This window comes from Octodon degus, unplaced genomic scaffold, assembly GCF_000260255.1.
Source record: "Octodon degus isolate 3935 unplaced genomic scaffold, OctDeg1.0 scaffold00041, whole genome shotgun sequence".
In the NCBI taxonomy this organism is placed as follows: domain Eukaryota; kingdom Metazoa; phylum Chordata; class Mammalia; order Rodentia; family Octodontidae; genus Octodon; species Octodon degus.
Window position 1 is genome coordinate 2,893,853 of NW_004524617.1, and position 27,613 is coordinate 2,921,465.

General features: G+C 38.5%; 1 protein-coding gene and 1 non-coding gene across 5 annotated transcripts in view; both read left to right on the plus strand.

Annotated features, from left to right (window-relative positions):
- Dmd (dystrophin) overlaps nt 1-27,613 on the plus strand; it is a 1,613,500-nt gene that overhangs the window by 1,285,717 nt on the left and 300,170 nt on the right. The gene's annotated exons all lie outside the window — the stretch shown is intronic.
- Nucleotides 111-328, plus strand: LOC111816822. The gene has a single exon (XR_002821149.1). It is a non-coding gene; the product is annotated as a small nucleolar RNA U3 (small nucleolar RNA).

Genomic DNA, 27,613 nt, shown 5'->3' on the forward strand with positions numbered 1-27,613 from the left:
CTCTCTCTCTCTCTCTCTCTCTCTCAAATAAATAAAAAAAAATTTAAAAAAAAATTGTCTCTAAACATAGACAAGGACTTAAATCCATTTTATTAAAGAATAAATGGCTAAAGACTATACTTTCAGGGATCATTTCTATAGTATGTTACTAGAGAAGTTTCTCTGGTCGTGGGGAGTACCAGAAACCACGAGGAGGAGGCGTAGCATTCCTTCCTGAGCGTGAAGCCGGCTCTCGGTGTTGCCTTGCTGCAACTGGAGCTTGCCATTGATGATCGTTCTTGCTTCTTCCCTGGAGGGAGCAAGAGGGAAGGAACACAGTCTGAGTGGCTTCGGCTTTAAAAAAAAAAAAGATAAAAATAAATGGCTAACTCTTAGCATGTGAATAGGGTTCTCTACAGAGACCAGCCCCACAGTAGTTAATGGAAGAAAAGTTCCTAAGTCATGGCTTTATTGAGTTTGTTTTCTTAAACAAATATGTGATTTTCTGGGTTTTGCAAAGCAGTGTGGCATAAAAATATGAGGTAGCTAAACACTATAGTTCCAGAAAACATCCACCCATTTTATTAGAATTTTGGTAGTTTATATCAAATAAGTTAGTTAAAAAGGAGATAAGTCACACTAACATGGCAATAATGACAGAATAAAGAAATACAAGAAGGGGAGGACACTCACACCAATAAGTGTGAGTGAATACCAACTAGTAAGATTTTAAAGTCCTGAGAAGACAAAAAGGAGAAAACGTGGACCTGCTAATAACTTTTCATGATGTCACAGGGCACCCTACATCCCAAGGATAACCTGTCCTGGAACCATACGGGTGCTGGTGGTCTCCACACTTTACCAATGATCAGGTTGGAGCACCTAATCAGGTCTCACCTTGAAATGTCCACCTGAGAAGGTGACCCACAGAGCTGCTCCTTACTGGGGACTTTGGCCATTTCACCACATCATCAGCACTTGTTAAGTAGCGCTTATGTATAGAATTTTGCTCCTGATTAGCTTTCCCCAGACTGCTGTCTACAAGCCAGGCAAAAGATACCTGACCTCAGGAAGCTGTGGAATCAAAACTCTCAAGATAAGTTAAACAACTCCATATCGTTATGTTATTCTCATTGTAGTTAGGACTAGACAAGAGAAATACAGAGCACTGAGAGAGTATAACTGAGGGGCTTGACCTGATCTGATATGTGGGAGGTGATGTGTTAGGTACTACTACAGACCCTCGCCCCATTATGGATGCACATGAATGCAGAAGAACTTCTGAATGGCTATGATGTATATATTTCTTATTAAAGGACATGGTCAAAGTTTGGAAAATACCATTCTACTCCCTGTCATCTTAGGGAGAAAAAGATTGTGTTGCCTATATATTGTGTCTGTCCCAGCAGTAATGAATCAGTACTGAGCACTTGATAGGTCTGACCACCTGCATCATCACTGAAAGCACAAAGCCTTGTGCTTATTTAAAGAGAACGGAGGGGCAGGGGAGATGACTCAGTGGAATAAGCGCTTCTCTGGCAAGCGCAAGGGTCTGAGTTCAATCCCTGGTTCCTAAAAGAAAGAAAGAAAGAAAGAAAGAAAGAAAGAAAGAAAGAAAGAAAGAAAGAAAGAAAAAAGAAAGAAAGAAAGAAAGAAAGAAAGAAAGAAAGAAAGAAAGAAAGAAAGAGAAAAGAAAAGAAAAGAAAGAAAGAGCTGGACTGGGGAAATAGATCAGCAGTCTAAGCACCTACCTGGCAAGCGCAAGAACCCAAGTTTGATCCCCAGTGATGCATGCCATGCCTGCCCTGGAACCCCAAATGCGCCGAGCAGGCCACAGATACGAGGTGTGGTGGTGCATGCCTGTAATCCCAGTGCTGAGGAGACTGAGACAGAAGCATCACTATGAGTCTGAGCTACATAGCGAGACAAGGTACCAAATAAATAAATAAATAAATAAATAAATAAATTTAAAGAAAGAGTGCAAATGGTGTAAAGCATTTATGTCAACCTGTACACAGGGTCTGTACTTGACATTCAAAGAATGTTGGAGCCCTCTCTGGAGCCCTCTCTGCATAAATGGAGGCTTACATCTCAGTGGAATCCCTTGTTGATCAAGTTTATATTTTGCAAACAAAGAAGAAAGAGGCAACAAGAAATAGAAATGGGCACATGTAGGAACCTTTATCTAACTGATGACGCATTGAATGTCATTCCTGAAGGTGTTAGGAAATACCTCCCCTGATGGTAGGGGACTGGCAAAGAAAGAGATGACCTACTTCTCTTCTTGGGAATCCTCCAGTAAATCACACTTAAAGCCAGCTGCCCTATACTGGTTACATTACTGCTGTGATCTGAACATGCCACCCTCATTCATGTGTTGTAACTGAATCCTCTGTCAAAGAGATTAGGAGGTAAAACCTCTGGGGGAAATGATTAAGTCATGGAAGCCTTTACAGAAGAGACACCAGAACCTTGTGAGAAGAGCCCACCTGTGAACCGGGAAGCAGACCCTCATCAAATGCTGGGTGCACCAGCTTCTTCACCTTGCACTTCCCAGCCTTCATATACTGATAAATTGCTGCTGTTCATAAGGCATGCAGTTTGTGGCATTTTGTTATAATATTCCAGACAGACTAAGACATTTGTTATATAAAGAGCAAACTCCAGGAAGCCAAAATTCTTCTTAATTTCTTTTTTCTAGAGGCCTCTGTAGAAAGATAAGACATGATTTTATATACATGATAATTGTTTTGTAGTGCTGTCAGTACCTATACCAGTTATTAATTATAATTACCTATTTGGAAGGTATAGAGGACATTTTTCTACTGCAGTCATTTCTACTTTTGCAAACTTCAAATGAAACAGGACTTTAAAAATTATGGGCTTTAACCACTAGGAAGACAGTATGCAATGTGTTAATTATTGAAACTGTCCTACCAATTTGATTTGAAATTGCATCATTGCTATTTGTCTCTCAATAAAATTATGGAAAAAATAAAAATAAAAATTATGGGCTTATTGGTTTCCCAGACATCAATTTAAGTCAGCCTTTAGACCAATCACCTCCACTTACCCCATTAATTTCTAACATTGCTTAGAACAAATTAACATTCCTGGTATGCAGGCTAACTGAAAGAGCCCTGAAGAAGAAAGGGCATTTCCTGGCTTGTGGTACTGACAATTTTTTTTTTTTTTTTTTTTTTTTGTGGAACCGGGGATTGAACTCAGGACCTTACGCTTGCCAGGGAAGTGCTTATTCCACTGAGCCATCTCCCCAGCCCCCAACAAATTTAAAAGGCTGTGCTATAATATAGACTCCTGTTTCCTCTCAGTGTATTTTGAATAATTTGACAGAACAGCTGAAAGCATAGGATTAACTTAAAGCTTTTTTTTTTTTTTTTGGTGGAATCAGGGATTGAACTCAGGCCCTTGCGCTTGCCAGGGAAGCACTTATTCTACTGAGCCATCTCCCCGGCCCCACTTAAAGCTTTTTGTTTTTGTTTTTTAATTTTATTTATTTATGTGTGTGTGTGTGTGTGTGTGTGTGTGTGTGTGTGGCCAGCTCAGCCCACCAGGGGGCGGCGCTGGCTGGCACGTGGTGCTGGGGGATTGAACCGCAGTCCCTGTGCTTTGCTAAGCTTGTTCTAAGTAGGTGCTTTAGACCACTGAGCCATCTCACCAGCCCTAAAACAAGGCTTTTTTGTTGTTGTTTTGTGTTGTTTTTTTTTTTTTTTTGAGGAACCGGGGACTGAACTCAGAACCTTGCACTTGCCAGGGAAGTGCTTATTCTACTGAACCATCTCCCTGTCCCAACTTAAAGCTTTTTGGAACACTATTTCTGTCTCTAGTTTTACTGAGGCTATTCTTATAAGTGAGGGGATTATTACCTGGAGGCATTTAATAGTCATGCACAACAGCCCCCTGACCCAAAATATTGACCCCTCTTTACTGGCACACTGCCTCAAATTCCACCTGTTGAAGTGTTTGACTAAAGTTCATTTGTACGTTTTGCAAAATAATGAATGCACAGAAATGTTGGAGATGGGTAAGGGGTGGCTATCTCACCACAAACTTAAACCACCATCTCAGACATCAGATTGAAGTCTTCTACATGTGCATACATGTAGCACAACAGACATCATTAGAGGGCAAACAAAAATAACCTTATAATCTTTTCTGCAATTCTAAATCTAGGATTTCAGGCCTACGTTGACCCCATTGCAAAATCAGGATTCTCTTACAGTAAGATGTGGCCTGAACTGACCAGAATTCCTTCCAACTGAATTGTAAGACCCAGGACTGATGATGACCAAACTTAAAAATTGAAAGTCTGGGCAACAGACCTCGATGAATTTGTATATCTTACTTAAGCAATTTTGGTAATATCATTAAAATTAATTACAGCCATCTGTAATTAATTACATATAAAAGGAGATTAAAGATGAAAATATCTTAATATTTTAAGATTAAACTAGGGGATGGGGAGATAGCTCAGTGGAATAAGCGCTTCCTTGGCAAGTGCAAGGGCCTGAGTTCAATCCCCAGTTCCAAAAAAAAAGATTAAACTATCTTAATCAACATATCTTAATTGTACTACATTTTACTAATGAGAGACTGTAGGAACTTTCATTACAAGCCACTGTTTCCCTCAGCGCAAACACATTTATGACATAATTTTTGCATTACCAAAACCTCCAACGTTCACAGAGATAGCTAGTAGCAGCTGCCTTTGGTTCTGGCCTTTCTCCTGAGTCAAGGACTGATCTCTCCTGCAGTCTGAATTCTTGATTAAGGTAAGCAGTTACTTCAAGCCTCCAGAGTTGAAGGTTGTGTTAGCTGCATATAGAAAATACTATCAAGGCTATTCTTTCAGGGATTATTTCTATAGAAAATACTATCCATGTTAATGCATTTAAAATTAATTACAGTTCTTGTAACATCACTGTTTAACTGAAATTCTAATAGTGCTCCTTTTAGTATGCAAAATATCTCTACCCCTTTAATTGATCAGTTAATATAGTTTTATTTTTAGTTTGCTTTTCCTCTTTGATAGGCCTAAGACAAAGGCCCCAGACTTCTATCCCTGAAGGTGGACTCCCCGCTTCAGCATTTATTAAAGCTCCCCAGGAAAATGTAGTGAGTTCAGATACAAGAATACTGATAATAAAAGGAATGGAAGGAAGGATGGCTGTATGCAAAGCAGAACCAGGAGTGAGCAAAGATATTGGTAAACAAAGTAGAGCTGCAAGGGACCTTTGCAGAATCACAGTTCTGGTGACCCCCAGGCTCCCCTCCCACAGTTTTAGTTACAATGGTGACTTAAGAAATCCCTCCTCCCCTTGTCATGTCAAGGGTGTCAGCTATCATGGAAAGAAATTTGGGTTAAGAGATTAGTCACCTTCAAAGGTCCCTAGCCTACCCTTTACAACCTCTTTGACTCCTCATTTCTTAAAGAAGCATTTGCCATTGGGCCTTCAGGGGTGTGGAGCACAGATTGGAGGCCTGCATAACGGCATACCATCCCATGCAGAGCAATTAAAATCCTGTCAGAATCAAGTAAGAGTCTGCCAAAAAGGAAAGAAAGGAATCTGCTAGGGGTCTGTAGTTTTCAGTCAGTGTTTTTGTTTTGGTGCTTAATCAAATAAGTTTGAAAATTAAGATAAACCTTTGTTTTCTCACTGGAGAAAAACTTGCAGATAGATTTCAGCCAAGATTCTTTGGGTGCCTTTTTGCCATATGGGAGTTTCGCACCAATATTGGCAAGTAAGAACTCTAAATTGTTTACCTTAAACCACCGGTGAGCTCCTGTTGGAGGATTTTTTTTTATGAGCAGAATATATTTATTGAGGTTGGAGGATTTTTATTTTTATTTACTTATTTATTTTTTAAATTTTTGTTTATTTATTTATTTATTTATCTTTTGCGGTACTGGGGATTGAACTCAGGACCCTGCCTTTGCCAAGCAAGTGCTTATTCTAATCAGCTATCTCCCTGGCAGGATTTTTAATTTTTAGGACAGGTTAACACAGAACCATTTTAAATAGATTTTATCTTGTTCCTGAAATTAATTACCCAGAGTCTTAAAAAATTCTTATCTTTTAGTAGTCCACAATCTTTGAAACTCTATTTGTCTGCATTGTTCACTGTGATATCTCAGATATAAAAGGAGAAAATTCTTTTCAGAGGAATTTTGTGTGTGTATGTGTGTGTGCACATGCACATGCGCATGCACGTGTATGTGCATACTTACATGTCTGTTGGTTTCCCTCAAGGATTGTAGAAATACCAGTAAAACACCAGCTTCCTAAGTAGTTACTGAAATTCTTATTTCTCATATTTTCATTTATAATATTTGGATGCATTTAGGTGAACTTGCAGCATTTTAATTATATCTGCATCAGTTGAACAGAAAAAAATGTAAAAGAGTTTGGGGAGAGATTTAATTTTAGATAGGAGCATAATTAACAGCATTTGGAAAAACTAGTGAAACTTTAATTAAATCTCTCTATATTAATTTAGTCATTTAATTGAAAATGTATTGGGATAGTCCTTACAATTTATCACTCTTACTCTTTGAGGGGAAAGGACTTTAAATAACAAAGCATCCATGTAACTACTTTTTCATTATTTAGCTAGATGTCCAGTCCACCACTTGGCACTTGTTTAATGTTTTCATTATATGTTTCACATTTTAAAATATTAATTGGGCTTGCCAATTTTATTTTTTTTAATTATTTTTAACATTTATTTATTTAGTTAGTGTGTGTGTGTGTGTGTGTGTGTGTGTGTGGCCAGCTCAGCCCACCACGGGGCGGGGCAGGCTGGCATGTGGTGCTGGGGATCGAACCACAGTCTCTGTGCTTTGCCAAGCTTGTTCCAAGTAGGTGCTTTAGACCACTGAGCCATCTCACCAGCCCCTTGCCAGTTTTATTTAAAAACTTATACATCTGGGGAAAAAAAACACATTTTCTAATTTTTTTATTTTTATTTTTTATGTATTTGGTACACGGTGTACAAGGTGTTCAGGATCTCACTACATAGATCGGACTGGTAGTGATTTTCCTGTTTTCAACCTCCCAAGTATGGTGATTACAGGTGTGCGCCACCATGCCCAGCCCAGTCTCAATCTCTGTCTCATGGAGCCCCAGGGGGCAGGGCTGGCACAGCAAGCCCAGGGATCAAACCCCAGCTGCTGCGCTCTGCCTAAACAGGTGCTTTGGTCCACTGAGCTATCTGGTCAGCCCCACACATTTTTTTAATATTACGCAAATGTTTCTTTTGCCCTATTTTAGACCTTAGTAGTCGCTACAGTTCTATTATAAAGTTTTTCCCTTAATATTGTAATTTCTTGGGGCTGGGGAGATGGCTCAGTAGAATAAGCACTTCACTGGCAAGAACAAGGGTCTGAATTCAGTCCCTGGTTCTACAAAAAAAATAATAATAATCAAAAAAATTTGTAATTTCTTTTCTTACTTTGCCAATTCCTTTTCTGAAGCGACGTTATGCTACAGCAGTCTGTCTGAATTTCAGCAATGCATTTGACATGGAAGCTCCCAGTATCTCCTGAAATTACACAGACAATTATACACTACGAGAAGCACAGTTAGGTGGATCCAGAGATACTTCAATATCTATGCCCAAAGAGCAGTATTGTGTTAAGGTTCAGTCTTGGAAGCGTTTCATGCTGTTAGCCATAGACTGGATTCCATTCTACTACTCTGTGCAACTCTCTAGCACCTCTGCATAACTGGGGCCTCCTAAAAGCTAGGCAGCAAGGCACCTACCCTGCCAAAGGAAATCTTCCTGCCTAGTTTTGACCTGGATTCTTATTACTGTTCTACATTAGAACATAGACCACATACTCATTAATTATTCCGATGACACAAAAGTGAAAATTTTAGGTAACACACTAACAGATGACGATCAAAATTCAAAATAAAATCATGACAAATTTGTTTTTGTTTTTGTTTTTAAAGATCTATTTTATTTTATTTATTTATTTATTTATTTATTTATTTATTTATTTATTTTGTGTGTGTGTGGCCAGTTTAGCCCACCAGGGGGCGGGGCTGGCTGGCATGTGGTGCTGGGGATTGAACCACGGTCCCTGTGCTTTTGCTTAGCTTAGCTTGTTCTAAGTAGGTGCTTTAGACCACTGAGCCATCTCACCAGCCCCTCATGACACATTTGTATGCCACAGCCAAATTGATAGAAAACAAAATTTAACAAGGGCAGGCAAAATATCCTATCTTTAATTTTTTTTTAAATTCAGTGTACAAATATAGGTTAAAGCACACCTGAATTTGTAGTACTTATTAAAAACAAATTGGAGCTTTAGGGATCTAGAAGCTCAGAATTAATTTCCAGTGTAATCTGGATTATATATTGGTTAGTTACAATTGTCAAAGACACATTGTCACAGTAGGTTTAATAATAAAGAAATGTCTTTCTAATGTGAAAGTCCAGAACTGGGTTGATCACAATTCTTTTGGCTATTCTGCTTCTCCCAGAGTCCCAAATCCTCCTATGTCTTGCTTTTCTGCTGTGGCAGCCTCAATTCTCTGTCATTATGTTGTCCAGTATATCTGCAGCAGCCCCAGACATCACATCTGAGTTTCAGCCTCCAGCAAGAGGGAGGTTGGGAGATGGCACAAAAGGCATGCATCATCATCATTTTAAGAAAAGCTCTCAGGAACCATAATGTAGCATGTGCATTAATACTTGCTTCACAAGAACTATGCCACAGAATTATAAAGGTCTCCATGTGAGGCTAAGATATATATTCTTTACTTTGGGCATCCATGGACCAAAGTAAAACTCATCAGTCTTATTGCTGTAGAAGAAGGAGGAAAAAATATGAAGGCAATCAGCAGTCTTTGCCACAAAACTGTTTTCAAAAGAATTTACTTGGGAATTTGAGAAGATAAAGTTTAAGGTCCTATCTACTTTTAAGAGTCTATGCTCCTACAATTTATAGGAAATATAGAATCTCCTCTGTCTACAAACAGAATTGGCTCTCAAGGGCTTATTGGAAGTTCATTTCCTCGTAAATGCAAAGTGACACACACAAGTGACCAGCATATACCCTTTTGCTGCAACTTACTTCTCTGTTGTTACGATAGTAATTGCATGCCTTTTAATACTCTGGCTATTTTGTACTTTTGAACACAGCAGTGTTAATAGTATTTATAAACCATTACAAAAATATGCACACAAAATACAACATGGGCTAAGAAAACCTAATGGTTACCTAAAATCAAATAAGTGCTCTTGTCCTCTGTTGGGGACATTCTTCATTGCCTCCCTTCTACTCTGCCTGGGAGCATTATTGCTACCTATGGGAGATTTTAAGTAGAGGAATTTTTGTGCAGCAAGGAGGTATAAGCATTGTAAGAAATAATGAATTCACATAAATTAATAGGGCATTTGTTCTGTCCTGGCGATGCTGCATTTTACCCTTTACATAGAAAAAGTTACAGTTACTGACTGATGCATATTGCCATAAGGCCTCTATGTAATGTAGGTCAAAATTAGGAGAGGATCACACTGTCTGCCCTTCTCTGTTTCATTCCACATCTGCAAGAAGAGAACAAGCAAAATAGAAATGCCAAGACACACAGTCTGGAATTCAGGGGAGCCCCTTCCCAACATGTAAAATTATGACTACAATCATATAAGGGAAATGGCCTTGCAAAACTTAAAACTTCTGCATTGTTTTCATGTTTCACTGTAGTGCTTCTCCCTGTGGAGCGCTTCTAAGTACAAAGTTCCCATTACATAATGAGCAACTCCTTAAATACTGTGCAAGTGTTTCTTGCTGAAAGCATAATGCAGCGCCCTCCGCTTTTCTTTTGCCTTACATCGTGGCCCCCAGGTCTGGGTGAGAGTCATGTACATTGGAGAAAGCAGGTTGAGATTTACAAGTAAAGCATTCTATGAACCAGCTTGTATTCAATTCAAATGCTTCTGTATGATCATATTCTTTACATTGAGGATTAAAGGCAGATAGATTCCACTTTCAAAATGATTTAAAGCTGGGTATGATGGTGCACACCAATAATCCCAGTACTCTCGTAGGTAAGACAGAAGGATCACAAATTCAATTCCAGCTTGAATAACCTAATAAGATTATGTCTCAAATACACATTCACATCCACACTCACATACCCCCTCATAAACACACACACACACACACACACACACACAAGCAAAAAGAGGGCTGTAGATATACTGAATATAAAGGCCCTGCACATAATCCCTAGTATTGAAAAAAAACCCAAAAGATTAAACATTCTAAAATCATGTAGTGCCAAGAAACACTGAAATCAAGTGAAAGATGTGAAAATTCCATTTTACAACTTATCCTTAGGAATTTAGGGCCCATGCTAAGTTTCATTACCTTAAAGGGAAGAAGCTGTTTGTTGCTGTGTAGAAGATTGTTTGCTACTTTTAGCATGCTTGTTTTAGGACCCAGACATCCTTAAAACATTTCACCACTTATTGCTAATACTCTCTATTGTGTTTCACACTTGACTGAGCACTTGGAAATGATTGGCTTGACACATTGCCACAGTGGCCCAAGAGGCTTGGAAGTCATGGAGGAGCTTCCTTCCTCTGCTGGAGAGTAGGGATACACCCCAGGGCACTATGGGAGGGTTCAATGTGGTTTGCTGAGGAGGAAGCTTAATGCCACTAGATGTGACTTGTGGGGACTAACACAGCTCACTTAAACAAAAGGGTTGCGAATACCTTGGCTGTGGCCCTAGTGTAAGTGTACATCTAGAGGAATTAAACCTAAGAAGAAATGAGTTCCATACCTTTGCCTGGAAGGGAAGGGCTAACATGATGGTACCATAGTCAAAGTACAAAAGTGATACCTCCAAACTCCCGGAGAAATTTTGCAGTTCTGAAAGGAGATCAATAAAGATAACAGACCCCAGAAACATTGATGGGTTCTCAAATGCCCAGTTGATTACTAAGCTCCCACAAACATTTCTGGGGTTTACACTGCCTGGTGGGTTACTAAGCAGTTAACACAGTCATGATGCCAAATTGAGTGGTCAGGGGCCATGCAGGTTGTGCCCTGTTTGGCACCCTCTGATTGTTGTCACACTTCTTATAAATGTCTACAGCTGCTAGCAAGAGTGCTGAGGGAAAGAGCTGGAGCAATGGTCTCTGTCACTTCCTGGAGAAATTATTCCAAGTTCATATCTTAGGGATGCCTTCTCTCATTTATGAAAGACGACAAGTTGCACCATTACTATAATAGAAAAAGATATGGGACCACTTTGGGGTTTTTTGATTGTTTCACTATATCTAGTTTTATCCTGTTTTAAAATGTAGCTGCTTTTTGTCGGGTCTGTCTGCTGGTTAAATGTTTTGTGCATAAGCAATAAAGTCAGGAGGGAAAAAAAATGGGAGTCGTGAAACTAATGGCAAATCCATTCTTCAGGTCAATAAAATTATACTATAAAAGACTTGAGCCATACATTGAGTGTTAATAAAAAATAAGATGAAATATCACAAGTAAGATTTACTTGACACTTTAAAACATTTCTTTTTCTGTGATATTCAATTTTATCAGCAGAGTGTAACAGCTTGTAAGTAGTGTTTTTGTTTATCATTTTAACACTTATGGAATTCTATGATGATATATTATCTTGGTGGTCGTGTTATTAGTGAAAAATTTAAGGTGCTTCAAATGTATCTTTCTACATGCAGCAAGGAGGTGCTAAACTATTGTTGCAGTCTAATCCCCACTCATTCCATTTGCATGCCTCACTCCAGCTAAACTCTACCACTTTTCCCTATTCCGGCTATGAAACTGAGCTCCAGCAGTCTGAATTGCATTGCTTGTTCTGATAGACATATGGTCTCGAATCCTTTCTGTGCCTCGGTATCCTCACCTATGAAATGCAATTAATAAAAGCCAGCTTCATGAGGCATTTGGAGAATTAAGTCACATTAACACATGAAGACTCTTGAGTATGAAAAACAATCACTGTTATCTGTTATTATCATTGCTCTCATCATTTTCTGCAGAACACCAGTTACCTGCAGTCTGTGTGTCAACACCATACCCGGAATTATTTATCGTAAACACACACTAATTATAAAACTTAAAAGACCATACTCTACCATTGACTCTTGTCCCTCATTCTGCCAGATGAAGTTAATTGGCCTATACAATTATTCTTACTACTTGTTTTTTGTTTGTTTGTTTGTTTTGTGGAACTGGAGGTTGAACTCAGACCCTTGAGCTTGCCAGGCAAGTGCTTATTCTAATGAGCTATCTCCCAGGCCCTACCCTTACTACTTGTATTTTAATCACCCCAAGTATATATCTTAAAATTAGGATCTGTGTTAGAAAACTATTGGTATTCTCCATGCCATCTAACATAGTACAGTATACCTAGATGTTCGGTAAATCTATCCTGAATCAGTGGATATAATCTGTTCTTTAATCTATAATTTGATACTAGTACATTTTAACCCTCAAGAGTGCATGTTGATGTTGACTTTGATATTTTGCATATCTTCTGTGTTGGAAAGTTGAATTTCATGCACTTTTTTTAGTGTAGTAATTTATGACAGGGTATAGCTGTCAAAACCCTTCATATAGAACCTCTATATCTGTCATCACTTTCCTCTTGTGTTTTTGTTTTAATACTGGGGCATGACATCTATTATTGGAATTTTTACATCTGAATAATGCTTTTGAGAACTTGTATGCAATCCTTAGGAAATTGTGGGCTCTTATTTCTTAAAAAGCATTTCAAAAGGGCACTTAAACCCATGAGTGGAAACTATTTACATCCATTATCACTGATTATTTTAGTGTTTCAAATTTTACTTAAGCAAGTGATTTGGGGAGTGTTTTTTAATACTAGACTTCTCTCCTCCCCTCACACACATCCTGAATATATTCTACCTCTTTCCTAGTAACTTGACTCAACATAGTCTCTTCTTGTCAATTATAGATGGTTATCAATAGTTTCAGCAAATGTTATATGAAGGTAATATTTTAAAGGTTAGAATTGTTTTGCTACATTTCATAGCACAAGTTTATAATGTAGGCTACTTGGGAAGTGGAGGCCAGAGGATCACAAGTTTGAGGCCAGCTTATACTATTTAGTGAGACACTGTCTCAAAGTAAAAAATAGGGGCTGGTGAGATGGCTCAGTGGTCTAAAGCACCTACTTAGAACAAGCTTAGCAAAGCACAGGGACCGCGGTTCAATCCCCCAGCACCACATGCCAGCCAGCCCCGCCCCCTGGTGGGCTGAGCTGGCCACACACACACACACACACAAATAAATAAAAATTAAAAAAAGAAATGTATAAGGTAAAAAATAAAGGGCTAAGAATATAGTTCATTGATAAGAGTGCCTTTTTCTGGGTTCAATCTCTACACACACACACTAGATTGTGAAAGATTTGAACATAATATATAGGCTATTGTACAAGAGTCCAAAAACTTGAGCTTTTTAAAATTACTTGTTTTAAATGTCTTAGGGTTTTCTGGAATTCAGAACTACATTAAAGGGTCAGAGTCAAACTCAATATGCACAGGAAAGTCTCACTAGAATTGATCAAGACTTGCCCTTGAGCACTTATATTGAGTCAATATGCATTCCTCTGGCCATTCCTTTTCATGTTAAACCTTTTAATGCTGATCAGATTGATCATCGCCTGTGCTTGGTTGTGCTGTGTCCATCTTGTATTAATGGCTAAATGCCACATTTCGAATATCACGCCTGCTTATCCATGTTATTTTTCTTAAGGCATTGTACTCATTGCTTATTTTTAAAAATGTGACTGAAGTGTTAATTTCAGTCAATAAGTCTTGTTTCTGTGGTCACTGTTTCTGAGAATTCTCAGGGTTTCTAAGTGGGATGGTTATTCTTCCAGGAACTCTTGCCGGCAGCATGCATTTCTCTCTAATTGACATTATTTCCCACCCTCCATTTTCCTTACTATTGAAAATGGTGTTTCATTGGTAGTTTGCCAAGGATCTTTCTTTGATCTATAATAATAATTTTCTATTCGCACTCTCTGCACTGAGAAATACCTATTCCATGCATCAATTGCATAAATGGCAATTTGAAAGCATTTTACCACAGCTGGATATTTTTCATTGATTCTTTTCATCTGAAGATCATTCATTAGGATTCTCCATTCTGTTTCTTCTTACATCCTTATAGCCTTTTCTACTGTATACATGGTACCTTTTACATTTTCTGTATTTGAATGTAAATTGCTTGCTACAGTTATTCTTTTACTTCTTCATCCCATGGCCATAATGAAATCACACATTTAGAACTTTACTACTTTGTAACCTGATTTCTGACTTGTCCATCCAAATGCATTTTGCAATTCTTAGACAGGCAGCCTCCTGGCAACTGATTTCTACAATCTCTGTAAGACATCTGTGCTGTGCACTGTTATGGATTATATTGATTGTATTTTGTCCATGTTCAAATTTTCAGAATGTAACTCACAGAATATATATTGACTAATAAAGAAATGCATCTATGTGGGGGCTGGGTATAGTGAGAAGATATATTTTGGTATTCAGCAGTCACTCACACAAATGACATATAAAAGACAGCATCTTGCCATGTCAGAATTACAAATGAAGGCTTTGGCTAGAAAACATGGAAAGTCTCAAATGTACTTCTTTGTAAAAAAAGGCTTTTCTTCACAAATTTTCACATATAAAAGCTGAAAATTTGAAATGTCATATATGTAAGCCTCACTTTTTATATTGCATTGGTGCTTCACTTTGTGTGGGTTTAGATTTCTACACCTTACCATTTCTTCCTCTAGAGTGACTTTAAAGCAGAAGGGAGCCTGTTTGGAGAGAATACTATCTATACATGTCAAGAAACATGCAGAGGAGGCCAGCCGAATAGCTCAGTGGATTAAAGTGCCTGCAAGCAGGTGCAGGGGCTGGGGGTGCAATCCCCAGGCCTGCCATACTGGCCCTACCCCTGGGGCCCACTGAGAAGACGATTGAGACTGGGCACGGTGGCATGTGCCTGTAATCCCAGCTCTTGGGAGGCCATAAACAGGTAGATCAGTATGAGTCTGACCCAGTAGTGATACCCTGAACACCCTGTAGACCCTTCTTTACAATTAAAAAAAGGAATATGTAGAGCAGCAACATGCCTACATTGAGAATAAGCCTCATTCAGAGCTACTAAGAGAAATTCAACTAAAACACATATAGGATCTTGGGACAGGCATGCACACGTGTGCGCACGCGCACACACACACACACACACACACTCACAAAACCTCCTACATATAGAAGACATCCTGAAGAACAAACCTTGCCTTAAAAGGCCTTCATATTAGAGATAAACCTACCTACTACAAAAACTTACAAGGACCAAAACAGAAAACAAAATTAAAAAATTGAACACAGAAAATGACAAAATAAAGAAGAAAAATGCAACCTCAGACCTCCAGTGCACACAGAAAACGTCAAGGAGAAAATGAAATAGAGAAAATGGAAGACACACACGTGGTATTTCTGAAATGATAGCAACCAAAGTAAAGAAACAAGGCTGACCAAATAGCTCAGCAGATTAAAGTGCCTACAAACAGGTGTGGGGGCTGGGGGTTTGATCCCTGGGCTTGCTGTGCTGGCCCCACCCCTGGAGCACACTGAGAAGGTAATTGAGACAGGGGTGTTGGCATGTGCCTGTAATTCCTGCTCTTGGGAGGCTGTAAACAGGCAGATCAGTATGAGTCCAATCTAATAGTGAGACCCTGAACACTCTGTAAACCCTTCCCTAAAATACAAAATAAATAAATAAATAAACAAAGAAACAGATCCATGAGGCCATGGAGGAAGTCAGATCAAAAATAATCTCTTAAGGGCTGGTGAGATGGCTCAGTGGTCTAAAGCACCTACTTAGAACAAGCTTAGCAAAGCATAGGGACTGTGGTTCAATCCCCCAGCACCACATGCCAGCCAGCCCCGCCCCCTGGTGGGCTAAACTGGCCACACACACACACACACAAAATAAATAAATAAATAAGTGAAAATTAAAAATAATAATAATAATCTCTTAAGTAAAAAAAAAGTCAACATTTATAAAGGAATTGCTCAACAAAACTAAAGATGTATAAAAATGCATGATAATAGAAACACAAAGGACACTGTGAATGATAAATACATGGAAGAAATAAAATGCATAAAACTGATTTAAGAAGATGTTAAGGAAATTAAAGATTTCATTGAGAGCTGGCAAAAACTTGATGAAATTGAAGACCGACATGTAGACCTTGAAGAGAGAATCTTGGTTAGTGATACTGAAAAGAAAAATATCTTGAAAATAATAAAAGATCAGGAAATAATAATTTAACAGCTGCAAGACAATACAAAGGAAACTAATACAAGAATAACTGGTGTCAGTGAAATACCAGTAGTCAACACAAATGACACAAAAAATTATTTGCAGAAATAATAGCATAAAATTTCCCAATCATGGGAAAAGAATATGACACACAGTTAAATAAGGCATAGAGAACTCCAAATAGTCATGACCAAAATAAATCTATACCCAAACATATAATGATCAAGATCCCAGAATTTCTGCACAATAACAAAATAGTGAAAGCTATTAGAGAAAAGAAACAGATCATATATAAAGAAAAGCCCATGAGAATCACAGCAGACTTCGGAGTTTGGCATGAAGTATTTCAAGTCCTGAAAGAAAATGTCTCCCAAACCAGATTGTTGTACCCTGTAAAACTATCTTTCATAGCTATGATCCTGAGGCAGATATACAGACAGACAGACACACACACACATACACACACACACCTAAAAGGAGAAACAAGATACTTCCCTGACAAAAAAAAAAAACACAGAAGAAATTCTTGACAACCAAACCAGCACTACAAAGGGTACAAAAAGATATTCTAGATAGAAAAAAATGACCACATCCATGTTTATAATAGCACAATTTGCAATAGCTAAATCTTGGATACAACCCAAATGTCCATCAACCGAGGAATGGATAAAAAAGATGTGTTGTTTTTAGGCAGTGGAATACTAATCAGCCATAAAGAAGGATAAGCTTCAAACTTTTACATAAATGGATGCAACTTGAGACCATGCACATAAGTTAAGTAAATGAGACTCATATGTGTAAACATCATATTGTCTCCCTAGTATGAGAAACTGAAAGAGTAAATAAGTTCTAAAATATACAATAGATATTGAGAAATAGGAAGAAATTGTTCAAAAGGAAAAAGGAACTAGGATTGGTGAAATGGGAAAGAACATTGAGGAAAAAAGAAAAAAATGAACTCAGTTCTACTGTTAGTGTCTCTTAGTTCATTTATTTTTTTTAATTTTTTTTTATTTATGTGTGTGTGTGTGTGTGTGTGTGGCCAGCTCAGCCCACCAGGGGGCGGGGCTGGCTGGCATGTGGTGCTGGGGGATTGAACCGCGGTCCCGGTGCTTTGCTAAGCTTGTTCTAAGTAGGTGCTTTAGACCACTGAGCCATCTCACCAGCCCCTCTTAGTTCACTTAAAAGGAAGGTTTGGCTGGGGAGATAGCTCAGTAGAATAAGTACTTGCCAAATAAGCACAGGGTCCTGAGTTCAATCCCCGGTACCGAAAAAGAAAGTATGTACAATGATATGAATCAATCAAAATTAAATAAAAGGAAGGTTTGTGCTAATATCAGTTGCAGAAAATTTTATGCCCATATCTTTTACCCTGAGCAACTAATTAAAGATAACATGAATATATCAATGATTGTTAATCTCTTATTATTTCATTATAATATTTTATTTTACCCTTTTTTCCATAAAATGAAAAGAAATGTGGGAAGGGAGGGAAAAAATGAAGAAAGGAGGAGGAGATTCAGAAATGCATTATTCATCATGCAAAACTAGCCTATAAAATAATGTTGCAATCAGTTTTAAATTGTCATTGTATGATGTAAATATTTATCCATGTCTAATCAATCCTATGCAAAACTGCTCTATATATATTTACATTTTTAGGAGATCATCAGATAATCAAGGAAAGGCTATTTTAAGCAATGAACATAGGCTGTGATTCCAAACTAGAATTTAAAAAATGAAAGGACAGATGGAATCACTAAGGATGACCTCATGCATAGTATATTATAGATTTCCATTTAATTGGCCTCATTTCAATGGCTTGCCTTTTGCTCAGAGGTGTATTTGATTTGTATTTTTTATAATCTTCTTCCTTTATGTCTGGTGTTAAGAAACACAGCATTTATGTCCAGTGATCAAACAATGATTGAAAGGATGCTCCTTGTTATCCAAGTCAGAGTACTTGAGTACTTGTTTTTTGAATGAAACTAAGTAAATGGTTTTTATTCCTGCATATACAACTCATTTATTTTTCATTGGTGGTATTATTTCAGAATAGTAGATTTAATGCTACAGATGATCTAGATATGTCTTTTCCTTAAAAATCTTTAAAATGATGGGGCTGGTGAGATGGCTCAGTGGTCTAAAGCACCTACTTAGAACAAGCTCAGCAAAGCACAGGGACCGCGGTTCAATCCCCCAGCACCACATGCCAGCCAGCCCCACCCCCTGGTGGGCTGAGCTGGCCACACACACACACACACACACACACATAAATAAATAATTTTTAAAAATCTTTAAAATGAATCACACAATCTGGGAACAGGTCTGGATAATATGTGCCATAATCAGAAATAATTTTCTTCTCTTCCTATTGAGTTCAGTGTTAGTGCCATATAAACAAAGCATGTTAAATAGCAAAGTTCTCATTCTCTGACACTTTGTAAGAGAAGCAAGATTATAAACTGCTCTGTTTCTCATTATAATTCTAGTTAGTTTCATTTGCTCTCATTCACTTCTGTGCTTAATGTAAAATCTTTCAAATTTATTTTCTGACAGTCCTAAAAGCAATCCTTCTATGTCTTTCCCTAGCTATATTAGCATTCATTTTCTTTTCCAATTTTATAAGTTAGTTTGAATGGTTATTGATACCCTCTCTTCAGGCCTGCAGGAAACCAGAGCCCCGAGAAGTCAAATTGCTTGCCTGTGGCAACTCAAGTAGGTAGTTATCCTGCTAGTGCTACATGGGATCTTGCTACTGCCAAAGCTTTATAAGCTTCCTTGTGTATCCCCTCAAACCAGCCCTGTACCTGACTTCTTTATTTCTGTTCTCTGAGTTGTCCAAACTCAGACCTTATAACAGTTTTTGTCTCAGCCCCCTGCATGATATCCAATGACCTGGCAAATCCAGCCCATTATGACTCTCTGCTGCCTTTCGCCCAGTGTTGTAATTGCCTGGGTTCTTGCCATATTCTGCACACAAGCCATCTCACTTGGGGCCTCCCTATACATCCCAGCTGTCTCTCCTGCAGTCATTCCACATTCCCACAGCTCTTCCACATACTAGGCTTGCCACTGTCACAATTGCATTGAAACTCCATAAGCCTGTTTTCCATGTCGAAAATGGGGACATAGAACAGCCCAGAGGTTGGTTGTGAGGATTGTATGCCATGATGCAAGGAAAGTTGTTATCACAGTGCCTGGCCCATAACAAGTCCTTAGGAAATGTTACTTGAGGGAAGCGAATGGCATTGCAGTAAGATGAGAGGGCAGGGGGCAGCAGACTGCAGGGCTTACTGCAAATCCAGCGTGGGAGCTGGGCTTTGGATTTGGTTATTGTTCTTGCTTTTGTTTATGCAGCAAGAGAGCTAAAGATAATTTTTACTTGTTTTTAAAAGCCACACAAGACAAAAACAAAACTGTGTGATAGAGACCTATGTGCCCCACAAAGCCTAAAATATTTACTTTCTGGCATTTCACCACCAACAACAAAAAAAGTTTTCTGCTCTCTATTGGCAATTGCCAAGGTATGAATACTGGCTGGAACACTTAGAAATTGTATGACCTTGATCAAAGAGATTAACCTCTGCAAGTCCTGGCTTCCTTGACTATGAGTAGTATTTATCTTATTGAGTTATGAGAATTAAATGGGATCATTTGCATGAAGTGCTGAGCTCACTTGCTGAAATAGTGTTTAGTAAGTGTCAGCTGACATTGTTGTGTCTACGCATTGTTGCCAGGTAGATAGCATACAGTATATGGCCTTGTGCATGCTACAGGTCCTCTGTCTGCCACTGAGTACTAAATACCCCCAGATCTAAGTATAGAGACCCCCCCTTTTCTGGTACTTAGGATTAAACCTAGAACCTTTTTAATGAGCTATACCCCCATGCCTGTTTTTATTTTTCTTATCTTGAAACAGGGTCTGACCAAGTCACTGAGTTGCAAGGGCTGATCTCGAGCTTGTAATCCTCCTGCCTCACCTTCACATTGTGCTGGAAGTGTAGGATCTCTTGAGATTTCTTTAATGACATTTTTCTACTTCTTATCCTACTAATTAGATATTCCACACGCTGGCATTCAGTATTCCCAACAATGTCAAGCAGCTCTTCAATGCGATTAAATTTTTAAAAAATTATAAAAATCCTTGGAAGTAACTGGTCTAAATTCTTACAGCTCTCAAAAGTGAGAGCCAGGAAAGTAGAAAATTCTAGGATCTAAAATTGAATCTTCTCTATTTATTTAGTTAGTGTGATCTGCATAGTGTATCAGCCTTGCAATTAAGAATTGGAAGGGGCCGGGGAGATGGCTCAGTGGAATAAGCACTTCCCTGGCAAGCTCAAGGCCCTGAGTTCAATTCCTGGGTCTGAAAAAAAAGGAAGGGATTTAGGAATTGTTGTTTTTCTTCCTACTGAGGCATTCTGCTGTATAAGATCTCTGTTGAATGGTCACCCAAACCCACTTTGAGTGGCTCTAATTATTTTAAAAATCTTTATAATAAATGGCAATTGCCTTTCCTGATATTTCTATGCATTCCATGTATTGACCCATTTCTATTCACTCAAATCAAAGAGAATTGTCACTTTTCTGTCTTGAAATATTTGTTATTATCTATCATGTCTTCTCGAGAAGTCATCTTTTCATGCCAACATGAAGCAGGTAAGGTTTTGTCGATTTATTGTCCTGCTGAGTTGAAAAGCTAAGAAAAGCCTGGCTCCTCAGTCCTGGAACTATTCCCCACTATCCAGACCTGAGTTCAGAGTATACACTTAAATGCTACTGCAGAATTATTCAGTTGAATTGAATTCCCCGTAATACCTGCTGTCAAGACTTTTATCTTTGTTTTGATATTTCTGTGCAAGAACTAACAGTAGTCCCTTTCAACATGAGCTATACAGAGCTGATCAGAATATTCTAGATGTGTCCTGGGCAATGGAAGTGATGCTGCTTCCAGCAAACCACATAGCAATCAAATGCATTTTACATTCTACATGTGCTTTCTCTAGTAATGCCATAACTTCAAATTAGAAAACTTAGATCACAGTTCATTCTTCTTCCCCATTACCTTCCACCAAATCCTCTACCATTGTTCCCACAGTATTATTGCTCTGCCACCACCACCATGCTGGGGATGGAACTCAGAGCATGTTAGGCAAGTGCTCTATCACTGAATTGTGTTCTCATTCATTTGTTCATTTATTCATCCATCCATCCATCCATCCATTTGTATGATGAGACAGAGTCTCTAAATTGCCCAGGCTGGGCTCAAAACCATAGTACTCTTGGCTTAGTGTCCCACTCACCAGAACTACAGGTGTGTGCCTTTGCACCTGGTTTAGGCTTCTTAATGACTAGCAGCCCTGCCCTGCCCTGCTCTGCTCCTACCCCTCTCAAACTACCCTTACCATTGGTGTTAGTTATTTTGCTAAACCCTAGATCTAATCCTGGTACTTCCTTGTTTAAAAGTATCTTTCATGGTCCATGTGGGTACCCACAGCCTGTCAATGCATCTGATATCTGCCCACACTCATTTCTTGCCCACCTCCACATCCCTAGCCTGCTCTTCAGCCTCTGATTTCACCAATTCTTTCTATTGTTCCATGCCCTTGCCTTTGGTCTTCCTATGCATGGAGGATACTTCTAATCTGAGAGTTCCTATTTATTCTCTCTGTCTCTGTCTCACTCTGTGTGTGTGTGTGTGTGTGTGTGTGTGTCTGTCTGTCTGTCTGTCTGTCTGTCTGTCTTCTCCCACTCTCGTATTAGGAATTGAACTCAGAACTTTGTGCATGCTAAGCTATGTGCTCTACTCCAAACTATATCCCCAGTCCTTTTTTGTTTTTGAGATAGAATCTCACTAGTTGCACAGTCTGACCTTGAACTCAGAATTCTCCAGTCTCAACCTGCCAGATAGCTGAGTTTATAGGTTTGTGCCATAGTACCTGGCTTAAAATTTTCTATTCTTTGGCAAATAAATATGTGAAAAAATATTCAACATCATTAGCCATTTGAGAAATGCAAATTAAAACAACACTGAGATTCCATCTTACCCCAGAAAGAATGGCTATCATTAAGAACTCAACAAATAATAAATGAATATGGAACAGAGTTTCTTCCTGTTAGGGGTTGGGTAAGTGACTCATTTGGATTCTTTCAAGGTGATTGATACCTATTTAGAATATCAGTCCCTGGTGGCTATTTCTAGGGAGGTGTATGGCTACATTTATTTACTCCTTTGTCTTGAGGTCTGGCCCACAGGGGGGAAGTGTCTGTCTCTTTGAAAGTTGCAAAGTCACCTTGTGTTCCATATTGTCTATTGATTTTGATTTAAACAATTTTATGTGAGCAATGTTGTAATCTCATTGGTTGACCATAGTTTTTTTCCCACCTCATGCCCACCTAAGCAAGTTCCCATGTTCCCCATCAACTTAGACACACCTCACCGCATGGTTTTCCTCTTTAAAAGTCCCTGGAAGAGACAACTTCCTGGGGACCACCCACGCAGAGTCCCCCTTCTGCCCCTCTCTCAGACAGAAGCTTTCTTCTTTTAATTTTTTATTCATTTTAATGAGAAAAAATAGCAATGAAACAATTTCAAAACAGGTTAGTAAGACAGTTACAATTAATGCATTGCATATTGTTGTTCTTGTAGTTGTTATTCAGAGGACAAGATGCAGATGTGATATCTTGTCTAAACAATAGTAGTACAAACCTTTCTTCTCATTGAACTAAGACAAAGTAGCTGTATATCTATCCTGTTTTGTATATACATATATTTTTTTCACTACAAAATGGCCCTTTATTCATGTTCCCCTTTTTTTGTCAGAGACAGGTGCTCCATTGCTGTTAGAGAAGCTGTATTTAGAGAAATCATTAAAGGACCTTTTCATACTTGATGCTAGTTCAAATATTGTAGGTACTTGAATTCAGCAAAATATCCCAATGTAGTCCAATAATCCATAATAGTAGTGGATTATCAGCATAGCTGGCAATTATCAGAAGTTGTTGACTTGAGCCTTTTCAGCTCAGCATATTAATATGGCATTACTTTTTATACCACATGGTTATACTTTTCTGCTGGATGATTAAGACCAATTTAAAGCAAGACTTATATAACTAAAAATGTAACTTTTTTATCTGACAAGGTCAGTCAAATCCCCTCAGAATTTACCCTGATCGAATAGAAGTTTTCTTTCCCCTAATAAATATATTCTGCTCATAAAAAAATAATAAATGCTGGAAGTGATACAGGGAGAAAAACAGAGCTCGGGTGGGTGACCTCCAAATGATACAGGGAACCTCCAAATGATATAGGGAAAAATGATCTCCTGACCTGACCTGCATGAGTTCATGTTCTCTAAAACCGAAAAATGAATATTAGAAACAAATGGAGGTTTTGAGCAGAATATATTTATTGAGAGAAAGAAAGCTCCTGTCCAAGAGATGGACATGAAGGGGCCCCAAGTGGGTAATCCCCGGGAAGCTGTCTCTTCCAGGGACTTTTGTAGTGTAAAACCATGTGGGGCTAAGGTGGAGAGAATGGGAACTCACTTAGGTGGCCAGGAGGAGGGGCAAAACTATGGTCACCCAATGGGATTACAAGCACCATTGCTCAGGTAAAATTGATTAAGTCCAGGACCAAATGGGGAAGTGAGTCACATAGCAAACAGGCATGAATGTACAATAGGACTTTATCAGGTAGCCATCCAGTAGTAGACGGATTAATGGTTCTTCTGGCTCCCTCAAAGTAATGATCAATCTCGCATGCCAATCTTTAGGGAGGTCGGCATTTGTTTGATCTTTGGTCTTTAGGTCTGACCCATGGTGGGAGCATCCATTCCTCTGAGTGTTGCAAGAGATCTTGTTTTCTGTGGTATTTCCTTGGAGGGCCTGGCCTTGTCTGACTGCCTCTAATATATCTATCTAACTCAGCTGCCTACAACAGTAGGGCTATGGAGGAAAAGGAACCCTTCTCTATTTTTGGTGGGAGTGCAGACTGGTACAACCACTATGGAAATTGGTGTGGAGATTCCTCAAAAATCTAGGATTGCCAGTCCCATTCAACCCAGCTATTTCCCTCCTGGGTATTTTTTGAGAACTTAAAAACTCATACCACAGCGATTTATCTGTAGCCATGTTTATAGCACCACAATTTGTCATAGCCAAATACTGGAACCAACCAAAATGCCCACCACCAGAGAAATGGATAAAGCTGATGTTGTATTTTTACACAATGGAATATTATTCAGCTATAAAAGAGGATAAATTTGAGGCTTTTATTGATGAATTGATGCAATTAGAGACCATATTCTTAAGAGAAATAAATAAGATCCACATGTGCAAACATCATGTTGTCTCCCTAGTGTAAGAATCTAAAAGAGTAAATAAAATCTGAAGAGTACAATAGATACTGTGAAAGGAAATGAATCTGGGTAAAAGGAAGGAATTACTGAGATGAGGAGAAGTACAGGAGAGGGAGTAGGGTAAAGAGATATATCTATGTCTGTACTCGGCATGGTTTGAGAAATTGTTCTGTGGATTTCTGCTGGGCAGTGGAAAAGAGTAGCTAATGCTTAAATTTTTTGGCTTCTTTTTCATTTTTCCCCACTTTTTCTCTTCTTAGTTTCTTATAAGTTTTTTTTCTTTCTTTTTCCAATTTTGCATGCATGTATCTGGTAATCTGAACAACTAAGTTGAAGATACGCTATAAAATACAACAGAAGGGCTGGAGAGATGGATCAGTAGAATAAGTGCTTGCCTGGCAAACACAAAGCCTGAGTTCAATCCCCGGTTTCAAAATAAAAAAACAAAAAAACAGATACTGATGAACTTAAATTCTTTTGTTTAGTGAGATTCTGTGTCATTTCTAAATTTATTACTACTTTTTATTCTCTTTAAATTTTTTTTAAATCCTATTCTTTACCTCTGAGCCAGTACATTTCTGTGGCTCACCTCACAAGTTCTGGCTTCAAACTCTAATTGTGTTATTTACCTGCTTTGTAACTTTAAAGAAGTTACATCTCATTTCCTTCATCCAAAAAATGGAAATAATAATGTAGTGGTAACTTTTTCATCTGGTTGCACTATGGAATAAGTACATGCTCTATTTGTTGCACATAGTATTAACTGTATGTTAGTATTTTTTTTAATTTCTGTTAAATGGACTATTAACCATTTTCCTATTATTGTCAGAACATAATTCACATTATGCTTCCTCTCCCCATGGCAGTTAGTTGCTCCTGGTTAGGTGTTTACCTATTACTTCATTCATACATTTGTTTAAAAAATAACATTGTAAGGGAAACTGTTCGCTTCATTCATAAAATAAATCCCAGACTTCTGAGTCTGAAATCAGACATGGAATTCCATACCATGCATGCTGGCTAGCTGGACCTGGCTGTTCCATGTTTGTGCCCAACCTTCACACTTCTTTTGTAGACTACTTTCTAACTATGCTCACCATGCCTCAAGTTAGCCGTATGAATTTGCATCATATTTTTTCTCTATCGTCTTTCTCCCCTTCTCCATTTCAGACTGTTGTTGACAGACTATTCCCTCCTTCTAAGAAGAAGCACATTTGCATTTTGTTCAACCACAATTCTTGATTTTAGGAACAGTTAAAGAGCACGAGCCACAATCCACAAGCAAATGAAGCTTCCGTGTCAGAAAGCAATTCAATCACTATAAATGTTCATTCAAACCAGATCACCTTCTCCAATGAGACTAGGCCTTGAAAGTTGATTCCGGGCTGGAGAGATGGCTCAGTGGTCTAAAGCACCTACTTGGAACTAGCTTAGCAAAGCATCAGGGACTGAGGTTCAATCCCCAGCACCACATGCCAGCCAGCCCCACCCCCTGGTGGGCTGAGCTGGCCACACACACACACCACACACACACACACTCTCTCTCTCTCTCTCTCTCTCTCTCTCTCTCTCTCTCTCAAATAAATAAAAAAAATATTCTTTAAAAAAAAGAAAGTTGATTCCTCTGATAGTTGTGTTCTCCATAGATGTGCCACTGAGGAGCTGGACACAGGGCAAAGGAACCCTTCTCCACTGCTGGTGGGAAAGTAGACTGGTGCAACCATTATGGAAATCAGTGTGGAGACTCCTTAGAAAAGTTGGACTGGAAATCCCCTTTAAACCAGCTATTCCTCTACTGGGAACTTTCCCAGAGCTTCTGAAAACATCATATCATAGTGATATATGCGTGCCTATGCTTATAGCAGCACAATTTGTGATAGCCAAATCTTGGAAGCAACCAAGATGCCCATCACCTGAGGAATGGATGAAAAAGATATGGTATCTTTATACAATGGAATATTACTCAGCTATAAAGAATGATAAACTCAAAGGCTTTATATTGAAGTGGATGCCACTTGAAGATATACTCATAAGTGAAATAAACCAGGCACACATGTGTAAATATCGTATAGTTTCCCTAGCAAAATACAAATAGAAAGGTATAATACAACTAAAATGAAAGCAGGAACTTGAGTACTAAACAATGAAAAGAGAGCAAGGAGAAGAGCTAGAAAACATGACAGGGAAAGCCATACAGATATATGTAGAAAATGGGTATGGCAATGATCCTGAGAATCTCCAGAAGATTTTTGAATCTAGCAGTTAATTGAAAGGATTCTCACCCTGACTAACTATATATACTGACACCTGTGAACTAAGCAACTGCACTGCAGATGGTAATTTGTAATAGTAGGTTCATGCTTGGAGTGCCTGTTATTCTGGTCTTCTGAATATGGGCTGCTTGTCATGACATGCCAGTTGCTGTCTCTCGGGTAGATGATTGTTCAAAAGGAAGAGTGAATGAAGGCAGGAGACAAGAAAAGGGATGTTGTGGGACTCTCCTGCTTCAAGGTTGTATATGGTTAGATTTCTGGACTTATGTGTAAACATTAGAATTATATAATTCTTTATGCCTATTTTTAAAATATATTCTAATGTTTAAATGTTTTTTCATCATATTCTGTAGGGACTTAAAGTTGAACATATCAACACTTGATGAAAAATACCTGTTCCATGTTATATGTAAGATGTTTGATATTCAGACAGATATTGAGGTTAAGCTTAACAGGCTAGGTTGTATGGTAATAACAATAAGCTTCTCTTTTGGAGGGTTAGCAACTTAAGTTTACAGACCAAAATTAGAGAAAAAGGAGGGCAAGGAAAGCCAACATTTTGGCCCTAGCCTTCCAAGGTCAATTAAGACTCAGGACATATGAGAACTTGTACTGTAATGTCATGTAATTCAGTA